General features: G+C 27.9%; 1 pseudogene; it reads left to right on the top strand.

The window, feature by feature from the left end:
• Positions 1–9,977, top strand: part of LOC149578079 (kinesin-like protein KIN-14R) — a 199,650-nt pseudogene extending 189,673 nt beyond the window's left edge.
• The last annotated feature ends 205 nt before the right edge of the window (positions 9,978–10,182 follow it).

The raw sequence follows: 10,182 nt of genomic DNA on the forward strand, positions 1-10,182 counted from the left end.
TATCATAAAAGTTATTTTATTAAATTAGATTGTTGGAATGCTTCTTTATAACCTTTTTTTTTTTTTGAAAAATTTAAGGAAATGTTTTTTTTATAAGTAGGGTTGATAATATAGTTTTATATTATTATTTTTTTATATTGACAATTTTTGTATACAATATTCAACTAGGTTTCAATGGAATCCAAAATTGTATTTACAAAAATAATACCTAGAATTAAAGAAGATAAGCATTACAGAAAAATATTAGTAGAAAAGTAAGACAAATATTATTAAAAAAAAAACACAAAAAAAATTCATGAAGCATTTGAAAGCCTCAAGATGGATTCACCCTCAAGCTAGGATTTGTCAACAATCTTCTATTTGAAATTATTTATGTCACTAGAAAATTGGACTCCAACTATCTTCACATTTCTCTGTGTTCTACTACATGGTCCATTGTCCCCATTAATAGACCCTTGCATATTTATATCTCCTACTTCTACATCAACAATCAGTCCATATCATAGATTTATTATTGCATACTTGGTAACCATTATCCTAATGTTGTTTGTGATATGCTTAATGACCTTCTAGGTAAAATATAGTCCAATGAAGAGATTATCATTAACAGTTTTCAATTTTTTTTCTTAGGGGCGAATTAGCACCATAGTTGTCTTCATTGCTTCAACACTTGACTTAGAGAGTTCATCATATTATTTCCCTCAACACAAAGGAATCCTTTTTACTCCTTTCTAAATGATATTTATTTTTGTATGCTTCAATTTATCTTATTGAATTTGTGAAGTATCCACTTATTTGTTCTAGACTAATACACCACAATATTTCTCTCAATTTCTAAAAATTATGGAACCTTTTCAAATCAAAATTCATTGGAGGAGAGTCTTTAGGGAGATATCTTTGAAATATGGCCTCTATTCCATCGAAACACTATCCTAAAAACATGAATTTTTTTACTCTTACTAGACATAGTAAGGTGATTCATACAAAGAAGGCCTATGTAAAATGGGGTAGAGAGGAGCCCTTATATTTTAAAAGATAAGGATTTTCTTGTTGAAAACCTAAGAAATTCTATAGTTATACATAAGGGAAATGGGTTACAAATCTAAATTAACCTCAATGCCTTAATTTCCATCCTTAGAATATAGAATTTAAGAGTTTACATAATTTGTATCCTCTTCCTCTGTAGAGGTTGTTGGAACCTTCAAAATATAAAGGAATTTTAAGTGCTTGTGTAATGAATCTGACTAAAGGATTAAGAGTAACAAACTTCATTTAGGTATATAAGAAGGGAAATATATCCCATAGGTACATGCTACATGTGTGGTCTAAAGATATTCTTACTTAGGTTATTATAATTTTACCTTAAGTTTTAAAATTTTAAAATCTTTATGTGAGCTTCTATTTTGATGTGTACTTAGTTAAAACCTCTTTGATGGTTATATCCTAAGAATTGTTGGTTGTTGGTTGTTTTACCACTTCAAATTTGATATATCCTAATATAAATGTCCCTTAGACTTGATTCTTCATGAATTATCTCTTTTGACATATCATATTTCCTAATCCTTAATTAAAGACTAATGTTACCCATCAACTAATGACTTAACCATTACAATGTTAAAACTAATAAACTTCAATTACCAATATTTGATATTTCTAATAAGAATTTGAATATGATGTAAATTGATGAAATTATAAACCAATAGGAAGATTATGAATATAAAATTTTAATTTTATAAGATAAAGATTGACACGTTCTTTAAAAAATTTAAGATAATTTTTATTGCTAAAAATTAGAAGTTTCATGCACCCTGGGAAAAATATATCTAGTTATTATTTTTAATCTTAATTAAAAAATATGTACTAGAGGACATGAATAGCTATTGCAAGATAAAATAAAGCTTATTTTTAATCTATATTTTGTGAGTTATAACTTTTTAAAGTAAAACTTTTTAGAAATTGATAGCTTTTGTCTCACACAATCATTCCCCTAAAAAATATTATATATTCATGAAGATGACTCTCTCATTTATTATAGAAGATAATTTTTTTATTTTTTGGATATAATTTAACTAATTTTCTTTTCTTTTGCAGTCTTCCTCTTTCGGAAACTGAATATACCTACCTTCATTATTTAATAAATCAAACATTATCTTTCTAATCCAATTTCTTAAAAAAATGCTTAGGTTCAACATTCTAATATCTAGGAAAGGGTATTTCTAGTTTTAAATAGTTTTTTAAGTTCTAATAGGACAATTTAACCTTACATTTCATTATTTCACTCAAATACATATTTAGGTAATGTGGTTTCCATGTGGCAAGCCAAATTAGGGGACTCAATTAAGCCAATGTACAAGTTGGTCCCTTCCAGACAGTTACGTGGGTGTTAACAGCTCATTTAAAGAAGGCATCCAATTAGTAATTTTTAAATCAAATTCATCAAATAATTCAATCCTAGAGATTATTTGGCTACTAAATTGGTGCTTTGGGATGAAGTAGTGAAAAACAAATTTTTCATTGAGTATTAAAGATATTTATTTGAATACTTCAAGTGTAATAGGCAATCAAAGCAATAAGGGAAGGAAATTTGAAGGACTAAAAAACAAAAAAATGAAATGACATACAAAATGTGCTTAAGAAGTTGTTGACAATGAAAATGTACCTATTAATGTTGACAAAAATACAAGTTAAGATTCTAATACCAAAAAATTGTCACATTGCCATGCTAACCAATTCTATCTATTAATCAATCTTAAAGTCCTATTTTACTAGGAAATTCTAAATTATGATAATTACTACTTAACCTAAGTGTCATCTCTAATTAGCATTAACTACATATTCTATTTAATTCCTAAGTCTAATTGAATTAGTAAAGGTAAACTTATTAATAAATTTAATTTAATTATGAGTGCTAGCAATTGTATTAAATTAAGTCTATCCCTTTTTCTAAAATACACATTAATGAATTAAATGTATTTTTTTGTAATAAAATATATCCTAATTTTAGTTTATTGAATTTAATAATTCAATTAATTAAGATTATGCATTTATGAGGTCATATTTTATTAAATTAAATATAGTTTCCAAATCTTCTCTTTAGTTCATAAATGGAAACTCTGAGTAGACTGAAATCAAAAAAGGAATTAAATTAGTTAACTCCTTATTCCACTCAAAAACAATCAGTTAACTTCCTTTTCATAGGGAAACTTTCTATTCTAACTTAATCTTCTTCAGATCTTGACCATTCATTCAATTTGATCTTGATCATTGATCAATTCTTGGATACTATTTAAGAAACTCTCAATTCCTCACTCATAAAATTGGCAAACGAATAGTATCAAACTTATGTTGAATTGTTGACTCAATAACTCTTGAATTCTTAGCTTAAGCCTCTCATATTTGCACTTTCATCTAGCTGAAACATGTGTTCATTTATATTAAAATGCTCTCTTTATTTCTATATTAATATTACATCTCATCTAGCATAAATATTGCATATCATATAGATAAAATCCTCCATTATAGATGTTTCATTGCTAGCTTCTCAATCTGAGAGCAATTGGCAAAATCATTTTAGTTAGGAGAAAACAGATTGACTATTTGGTTATTTCAGATGAACAATCCACTAGTAGAAATTTGGTAAATAAATGACCATGTGACTAAAATTTTTAGTCACAACACTAAACATTTTAGTCACATGACTAAAAATGATCAAATTCTACTATTATTTTGTAATTTACAAGTATAGATGACTAAATAAATGATTAATTTGGTGATTACATAAATTACAATTAAATAATTGATTAGGAAAAAGTAAATGACTAAATAAATGACCAAATAAATAACCAAAAATATTACTAAATCATTAATGTCACACCTATATTCTTATTTCCTTCAAATTTTATAATAATCTAGAGCTTGGCATATTGCTATTAGCTTTTAATTATGTAGTTTTCTAGACAAACCCATTGACCCATATTTCATGATTAGTAGTTCATCACATAAACTCATCCCTCATGAGAATGAACACAACACTTAGCACTCATTACATCTTGATGATGCTTACAAAGGTGAAAGATCAACACTTACTAGGAGGTCACTCATCGCAATACTACTCCATCTTGAATGCACTTTATTATTAGATTTAATTTACATTTTTTTATTTAATTATATTTTATGAATTTTATATAATTATTACATAATTTAAGAGTTTTATTAATATTACTTTAATAAAATTTAGAATTAAATTTTTATGTTGAACCTCTAACTTATCACATTTTAACTTTTAATTTAGATATAATTTCTATTTTATTTTATTAATTATAACTTAATAAGATTTAATTATTTATTAATAATTAGATGAATATATTTTTTAGTTTTTTTATTATTATATTTTAATTTAAAACTTATTTTTTACTTTAAAATGTCTAAGGTGGTTCATTTTTCAAATTAAATAAGAGCTATAGAAAATATATGCTACTAATAACAACTATGTTAAATTGTTTATGTCAAAAATACACTTATGTTGTCTTATACTCAAACTCTTGTTTCTATTAACCAAATCATCTCTTAATAATATTTTTGAGCTCCTTTGTATATGAAAACATGGTGATTCTTTACCTAGGTTCATCTATGTCACACTCAAAATTAGTCCCACGACACTAGAGATCAAATTTTTGTTTTCACTAGTTTCTTAATATTGAAAAACATTCATTATTGCATTAATTCAAATGTTTGAGGCTAGAAATAAAAGGAACTCTAAAGCACACTAAAATCAATCTATTATTTGTTAAGTTGATGGGTAATACTTAGACTATCTATTATGATTAGCTTGAAGTGGTAACATAAATTCTTAGATTGAGATGATAGAGTCATGTGTATGGTTATATTGAGAAAGTATAGTGGTGATCTAATTGAAAGAAAGTTATAATGACAATAATGAGAGTTGATTTGAACCATCAAGAGCTAAAATAGGGTGATGGATGATAAATTTTGAGATTTTCCTTAAGAAAAGAATTTCTTTTTTAATTGCTAATGAAGCCTAGATTAATTGCTAATTATTATTGTGTATTAAACTTGACTAGAACAAAAAAAATTATTTGTACAGATTACAAATGATTTTATTTTATTTATCTAATAATTTTTAATTATAATTATAATTATATATATATATATATATATATATATATATATATATATATATATATATATATATATATATATATATATATATATATATATATATATATCAAATTACTATTTTCAAATGATATTTACATAATAATTACCTAACATTATAAATATTTTATTCATAAAACAAAGCATTCTATTTAAATTATACTTAACATATATCATTTTAATAAAGAAAAATAAAGAAATTAAAAAAAAATTATACATACATACATACATACATACATACATACATACATACATACATACATACATACATACATACATACATACATACATACATACATACATACATACATATATATATATATATATATATATATATATATATATATATATATATATATATATATATATATATATATATATATATATATATATATATATATATATATATATATAGCTGAAAATAAAATAACCCTTCCATATAACCTTTTCATTCTAAATCTACAAGATCATTAATTTACCGGGCAAGTAGATGTTGGGGAAATTATCATGTTGATGCCAAAAACATCTACTCAATTTTTTTTTTTATAGGATTACCTACAATATAGGCTATTGTTGCACATACTTGATACCCAATGACTAGTTAGGGATTGAATTGATCTGATTGGATTATTGTAGAAACATTCAAAGAATAGCTTAGTAGAAACCCAAGATGTGGTGTGCAGGTAAGCAATTTTGATGTGACTACTTCTCAAAACCCTAAGTTCATCCATGCAATAAATAATTTTTTTAAAGAATTTAACAAAGAAACCAAATGGAGCAAGAAAAAGGATGTTCAATGGCAGCAACAAGAGAGGTGGTTGCACCAGAGGCGAAACCTAAATATGGCAAAGGTAAAGAAAAAATCAAGAAGTAGCTAAAGAGTAGAACAAGGAGTCAAAGTCAAGTTGTTCCAAACATCAACCATCAAAAGAGACCTAGGAAGCCAAGGTATTAGTTGTGGATCCTCAAGATCCAAGATCCAAGCCTTTCAACTGTAGTGCAAAGACAAAGTATACCATCAATATTTTTTGAGAACCCTCAAATGATAAGAGGTGTAAACATGGGCCATAGAAGCCAAAAAATGTGCCAACTCAGATAGGTATTGGAGTGTTGGAAAAGTGACGCATCATCATGTCTAATGGCACCACTCTACCTTTTAATCCTTCCTACACATAACCATCCATTTAAGGTACTCACCCTAATATGCCTTATTTTATTAATATTCTTATACAAGTATTGGATTTGTTGCATAGGCTTGATAATTGTTGGATTTGAGTTTATAAAAATGTATATGCAATCGAATGTGAGCTATGGAATTCCAAATTCATGTTGGAGTATTTTTGTTACTCATTATTCACTATTAAAGGTTAGATTATTGCTTGTACAATTGTTTGATATGATTTTTTTTTCCCTATATATCCTATGTATTCTCCTTTGATAGTCACTCTTATCTTTTTCCTAACTATAAACATACATAAAATATCAACTAGAACTTATTTTTTTGACTTGCATCTAATAGTTGATGAAAGGTGAAAATAAATTACCATGAAATAGATAGATATAAAACACAACTTCAAGACTTTATGTCATCACTAAAAATTCAAATTCCTACCTCAGTGGCATCTAGAGTAGTAATTTCCTATGGCATATCATCATATCCTTGAACAATGGAGGATGTCAATCTCCAAAGAAAAATTCCTTCTAACTGAATGCATCAATTAGTAATTATTCACCTCAAACCATAGCAATTGGTTAAAACTAGCAAGTACTTTTTAATTGTAAGAAACCCCATCATATGGATGAATATTTGCATGTGTGTTTGTTCATCAAAGGAATCAATTGGTAGATGCTTAAAAAAATCATCTTGTGAAGATTTGGAAACTTTTTCTTTCTCATTTTTGTTCCTTCCCACTACTTGCTAAGATTTTTTTCCATACAAACAATGATGTTGTTGTAGAATATTTCAAATGTTCCACTCCAAAGGAGTCCCTTGTCATCTTTCAAATCTTATATGAGGAAACAGATTAGTATCCTTGAGACTAATATAAGATGGATAAGGAATGATAGAAGAGAAGATATTTTGTCTTGAGAACCTATTTGCCTATTGAATTTGAGTGTCATTTCTTGATTTCTGTTAGTCAGAGCATTCTGAAGGTTTATCTTGTTGTGTTGATTTCAAAAATATGAGCTTTATGGAGGCAAATGTGAATTCAATCTACTTAGGCCTATCTACAAACTTAACTATTAATTATTTAGGATTGGGCCACCCTTGTATTACTTTATAGTCTTTGTAACAATAGCCAGGAAGGTTGCTGCCTCATCTAAACCTAACTTCATTGCCACATTTTCCAAGCCGCATCAATGTGGTAACCATTTAATGTGGAGGTTGTATACCTGGTTTCAAATCTAAGTGATTCATTGTAATAAGTACCCTACTTCATTAATAAACCACTTCAAAGCATGTTGCATGTATGAACAAACATAGGAGTGGCTAAAATTTAGATAAATTTAATTGTGGGTCTGCAAGACTAGCATGAGAGTGAGAAGAAAATGTGGGTCTCTAAAATGCACCTATTGAGTGAAAAAACTAAAGGTAGGAACTAAGAAAAATATTTTGTATTATCAAAAAGTTGTTTTTCTCTATGCATACACTGTGTAATCTAAGCATTCTTTTGATTTGTTTCTAGGAATAGCAGATGCTGAAGAGTGACTATGGTAAAGTCTCAAAGGAGGCCAATTCTCATGTCTCATCATTTTCTGATATGAGTGGAATGAATTATGTTGTGCAAGCTCTACATAAGATTTAAAATGTTTGAACTATTTTTTATTTTTCATTGCAAACCTTCAAGGAGCTAGTATTTTTTATAATTTTTTATTCTATAGTTGATCAGCACGAAGAACTGAAAGTCTAGTTCATTGAACTAAAAGCAAGGTTTGTATAAGAATGTAAAGCATGCAAGAAATTCTATATTAAACTGTTGGAGCTCAAAGGCATGTAAATAATTTCATGTTTCTTATTATCTACATTGAAACAATTAGGTCATTGGGGTAAATGTTGAAGTCATAGTTTTTTTTTTCTATAGGAAATTTTAGAGTCTTCTGTAGGTGCCACCCATTGAGTGTTGAAGAGACATGCAAGGAGTCATTTCTGTAGTAGAGTTTGATGATGCCAAAGACTGTGAGATCATCATATGGAAAAATGGGGCTAAAAAAAAAGTCTTCAGATTTGATTCAGTTTCTACCTGACAAGACAATCAACGTATATGTTATTTACAGATGCTATAAGATTTGTAAATTATTAAGTTGAAACTCATTTTTATTGTCATGTCAAGAAGAGAAGTACATAATTTTTAGGAACAACTCATTTGTAACTATTATTATTCTGGTAGAGGATGTTTTTGCTAATATTACACCTATTTCCATTCCAATTTTGGATGTGTACAATGTTTGCATCTTTGCATATGGACAAACTAGAACTGGGAAGACATTTGCAATAGAAGGAACAAAAGAAAACTGAGGTGTCAACTATCAAACATTGGAGGAGCTCTTCAGAGTAGCTCATGAAAGAAAAGGAAAAGTGAAGTATGATATCTCTATTAGTGTTCTAAAAGTATGTATACAATGAGAAAATCTAAGATTTACTTGTAGCTCCTGCTCAAATAGGACAAACCATAATGAAGTAAATCCTAAACACATTTACTGCTTCATGATTTATCTTGTCATTATATAGCTCTCAAATATTGATAATAAGCCAAATTATTTGAAATTTTTGCATGTTTTATTGATAGGTTGTAGGTAAAATAGGTAGTTGAAAGGGTTCATCATGTTCCAGGGCTTGTTGGATCTCAAGTGGATAGTAGGAGTGAGGTCTGGGAGGTGTTGCAAACTGGAAGTAGTGCTCAAGCTGTTAGCTCAACTAATGCTAATGAACACATTAGTCATTCACACTGGTATGTGATACCCCTAAAGATAATTTAATCAAAATTTTAATGCTTTAATTTGTATCTCATGCTTTAGTCTCACTCATAAATTAGGTTTTTGATGCCTTGGCACATAACTACTCCAAAATTTTCAATCCTACTACAATATCTTACATAAAAATCATTTGAAATTTTTATGTTTTGTTTTGTGCATTGGATTTGGATCATATGTTTGATTTTCAATAATTCCTTGTGTATTGGTATTTTTCATTATACTTTGTTTGATGATTAGAGGTGAGAATTTGATTAATGGAGAGTGCACCAGAAGCAAGCTTTGGCTCGTGGATCTTGCAGGTAGTGAGCGAGTTGCTAAAACTAATGTTCAAAGAGAGCACCTTAAAGAGGCACAAAACATTAAAAAATCACTCTCTACACTTGGGGATGTAATATCTTCTCTAGCAACCAAGAATAGTCACATTCCATTTAGGTTTTTTTGATAACAAAATCTCTTTCTCTCTTTATTTTTTATGTTCTATACATTGAAAGAGTGCAACTTTCTCAATTTCTATGATCTTTTGTTTGGATACAAAAACTCCAAGTTAACACATCTACTACAAGATTCATTAGGTGTGAACCTTTCCTTTCTAAATGTCTAGATTTATATTTTCTTTTTTTTAGTTGTTACTCTATCTTGAGCTGATTGAAACAACTTGCGACAATCTAAGATTAGTTATATTTGCAGGAGACTCAAAAGCTCTCATGTTTGTACAAATCAGTCCTAATAAAAATGATATAAGTGAAACATTGTGCTCACCCTACTTTTCTAGTAGATTTCAAGACATAGAACCAAATAGACAATATAGAGTAAGTTCTCATAAGTAATCACATGTTGTAGGTGCACTTTCAACTCTGTGGTTTTTGTATGGGAGTGAAGAGAAGTAATTCCCAACCAGTCTCTAATACAGATCAAAATAATAATTAGGAATATTCTAAAGAATCTAACAGATAGGAAAGAGAAGAAATAAAGTAAATATCATATACTAACCTTAATAATAACCTATAAAACTAATAATGAGACTAAATCATG

This window comes from Cupressus sempervirens, chromosome 1 (genome assembly GCF_028749045.1).
Source record: "Cupressus sempervirens isolate cs-2001-9-10 chromosome 1, ASM2874904v1, whole genome shotgun sequence".
In the NCBI taxonomy this organism is placed as follows: domain Eukaryota; kingdom Viridiplantae; phylum Streptophyta; class Pinopsida; order Cupressales; family Cupressaceae; genus Cupressus; species Cupressus sempervirens.